Below are 4229 nucleotides of genomic sequence, written 5' to 3'. Positions count from 1 at the left end.
AGGCATGAGTAGGTATAGGTATGAGTAGGTATGGGTATGAGTAGGTATAGGTATGAGTAGGTATAGGTCTGAATAGGTATGGGTCTGAGTAGGTATAGGTATGAGCAGGTATAGGTATGAGTAGGTTTGCTCATAAAGTCAGTGAAGAAACACAAGTTTAAATCCACGTTGCACAGAAAAAGGAAACTTTCTGAACAGGGCCTTAAAAAATTAAGCACTCACAGAAGCAGTTAATACACTAGCTCTCGTGAAAGTGAGATGCTTTGTTTAGCAGAAGAAACCATCGTTTGGATAAAGTCGCAACATAAATTGGAAAATATCTTTCCTAATTACACATACAATACACGGTCAGTATCTAAAATACATAAAGAACTCAAAACATGAACAAGAAACTGGATACTAAGACAAAGCCCAAGTGAAAACAGAGGCACAAAAGTAAATAGATTTCTTAAATAATGAAACATATGTCTGAGAAACACTTAAAGAAATGTTCAACATCCTTACCTATTAGAAAAATGCAAACTAAAACTACTTTGAGAGTTTATTTTACCACAATCAAGATGTCCAATATTCACAACACAAATGACAGCACATTCTGTCTAGGATGGAGAAGAGGATAATTAATATGCTTTGTTAATAGTAGTGGAAACCTCTACAGCTCCTTGAGAAATCGGTATGATGCTTCTATAAGATGCAGGAAACAGATCTACCTCAAGATTTCCTGTACCACTTTTAGGAGTATAACTAAAGTATTTACATCCTATGATAGATTTACTTGTCCGTTGTTGTTCATTGCTGCTCTATTAATAATAGACAGAAATCAGAAACTGCATAAATTTCCACCAACCAATCAATGGAAACTATGAAACAGTTACAGGTTGGGATATTATTTAACTATTAAAAATGAAATTATGAATTTTGTGGGTAACTAGATGGGCCTAGAGAATCTCATCATAAACAAGTTAACCCAGAAAACAAAAGAAAAATATTGTTTCTTTTTTCTTATATGTGAAAGTTAGTTCTTCAAGTATTTGATGTATGGCACAATCCACACAACTGCAGAACTTAAGTATCCAGTAAAGAATTAAGAGGAGGAAATAATCTCCCAAAGATTACAGAGAGACAGAAGATAGACTGGAGATAGGTTATTAAATGGGAAGGATAGAAAAATTTAGAAGGAGGAGAATATGAGAGGGACAATAAACAATAAGGGCAATTTTCAGGGCCATATGGAATCATACTAGAGTAGAACGTTTTAAAAATATATACAAACTTGAAATTAACATAAATAGAGTCACAGAATAATCTATCAAAGTAGATTATTTTATAGTTCCAAGCCAAACACCGTGACCAAGCATTTATGGTACTGAAATGTACTTTACATAGTAGAAGAAGATAACCATTAACTTGGCTACAGAACCAGTGATCTACAATGATTCATACATATCTATGCTACTGCAACAGTGGTACAAATATTGTGGTTGTACAATTTTGTTGTGGTTTAACACCCATTCCAGAAGATGGAACTCAAACCTGACGCTAATAAGTAAGAATGTGAGACTGAATAGGTTTGTAACGCTCCTCCTGTGTTAATTGAGGAGTTCAATTTGATTACCTCAGTAGTTATGCAACAACTACATTATTTTAAAGTTGACTGTCATAAAAATTCTTACTACTGATAGGAGAGATTGATAAGTACATTAAATGATACTTAAGACAAGTAGTAATAATTAGTGATTAGAATGTTGTTAGCTTTTAGTTACATTGGGATGTTGTAGCATTGATTTGAGATTCTTTTAATAGGCCTCATATTCTTACATTGGATATTAGAATGTTAAAAGTCTCCTACAAAGCCAACTATCACTTTAAACTTTAGATTTCTAACTTGTACATCATGTTTTCTTATTACTGAGTACCCTTTCAAGATGTGTAGGCACAGTAGAACAATCACTGTTTCCAGAATTGGTGAAATAATGATACAAAATTGTAAGTTGGATAGTCTACTTATTTCATTGTTTATATCTTAGTTTGACCATTACAAAGTTGTTCATATTGCATCCATATTGCAAAGGGAGAAGTGAATGGAAGGGGTGGAATTTTTAGAGAATTATATATGGTTTATTGAACAATACTGGTTTTATAGATAGAAACTGGAAGGAAATGACAATGGAAAGAAAAGAAAAGCCTAGTTGATAATATTTTTATATCATGCCATAGGGTCTATGCTCTACCATGGTAGATTTTTTTTAAAAAATTAAGTGTAGTGTTCTGGCTGGTTTTGTTCATCAACTTGATACAAGCTGGAGTTACCACAGAGAAAGGAGTCTCCCTTGAGCAAATATTTCCATGAGACTCAGCTGTAAGGCATTTTCTCAATTAATTATCAAGGGTGGGAGGGCACATTGTGGGTGGTAGTCCTGAGTTATATAAGAAAGAAAACTGAGCAAGCTGGGGGAAGCAATCCAGTAATCAGCACTCCTCCATGGCCTCTGCATCAACCCCTGCCTTCAAAATCCTGCTCTGTGTGATTTCCTTTCCTGACTTCCTTTGGTGAGGAACAGCAATGTGGAAGTGTAAGCTGAATAAACTCTTTCCTTGAAAACTTGCTATTGGTCATGATGTTTTGTGTAGGGATACAAACCCTGACCAAGACAAGTAATTATGGAATTAAGTTAGAAATTCATTTTGAATTAGTTTTAATATACAACAGAAACTATTCTTACTTAAGAGAATATTTAGTCAATTGGTCAGATGTCTAGTTCATGGCATACAAAGGCTCTTAAAATTTAAAGATTACATAAATTATTCTGGGTGGATAATTCTTACAGAATTGAATTAAATAAACAATGCAGTAGTTTGGCATGGTAGGACGTGGTTATATCAGTACTTGGAAGCTTAAGGCAAAAGGATTGCCAGGGCCTTTATAAAGGCCAGCGTTGTGTACAAAGACATATTGTCTCCAAAAACAAAGCAGAGCAAGAGTGAAAATGTTATAACTATAAATAAATTAAATGATGGAAATGAAATATCTAAACTCACTAGAAATTATTAATGAACTGCCATATATCTGATGAAGATGAGACAGGAATTATTGACAGTCAAATATTTGTAATATCTTTACCTGAATTGACCTGTCAAATATCTTTTCATCAGTAACAGAAATTTCAGAGCAGATGAGTTTCAATTACCAGATTGCCTATGGCTATCGCTTCTATTTAGAAAACACTTAAAAGTGTTAAAGAGTACATCCATATATTTATACTTTAAGATATCATGAAGCTAGTAACACAGTCAAATTTTATGAAGGTTCTTTTAAAAAGTGACATCATGAAATGCAGAAGCAATTGGATAGAACTAAAAAAGAAACCATCCTCATTGAGGCAATCCAGAGCCCAAAAGATAAACATCTGTCTCATTGGTGGATATTAACTGTTAAGTGATGATCATGTCACAATCCACAGATACATAAAGGAGAAGTAGTCAGACAGGCTCTCGGGGTGAATAGACTACCTTGGAAAAGAAAACATGATAAAATTTGTGGATAGACTAGGAGCAGGCAGGAACGGGAACAGTCAGATTAGGTTGTAGGGGAGATATGGAGGGGGAGAGAATGGGGAGAGATGACTAGAATTGGAAGGCATTGTGTGTGTGTGAGAGAGAGGGTGATGTGGAAACCTAGTACAGTAGTAACTCCTACGAGGGTGAGTGAGCCCAGACAGGACTTTTAGTTATGCTGGATATGTAGCCTGAACAGGCTACCTTCTGTAACCAGGAATTTCCAGTGGAGGGTTTAGGACAACAACTTAGGAACAAAACCTTTGAGCTACATTATATACTGCCCCCAAAATGTGCGAGGGCTATGGAGGTGCAGAAGCTATTAGAGAGGCCAAACAAGGACTGGTCTAATTGAGGTCCATGTGACAACATTGCCTGGATGGCCCCAAACTAAAGGCTGGATAGAACAGAGACATAGAATTGGAAACAAAAAATAATGAAACGATTCCTAATGATATTCTGCTACACTCATAGATTGGTGTCTAGTCCATTCGTCCTCAGAGTGACTTCCTCTGGGAACTGATGGGAGCAAATGCAGAGACCCACAGAAAAATATTAGGCAGAGAGAAAGCCCAAATTGGAAATCTCCATTGTGTCCCTCCCCTTAGAGCTTGGGGTGCATTGTGATAAAGAGGCAGGAAGAGTTGTAGAAAACTTACTGGGCCAGAAAACCA

Source organism: Grammomys surdaster, unplaced genomic scaffold (assembly GCF_004785775.1).
Source record: "Grammomys surdaster isolate TR1022 unplaced genomic scaffold, NIH_TR_1.0 257, whole genome shotgun sequence".
Classification (NCBI taxonomy): Eukaryota; Metazoa; Chordata; class Mammalia; order Rodentia; family Muridae; genus Grammomys; species Grammomys surdaster.
Note: the sequence above shows the minus strand (reverse complement) of the source record.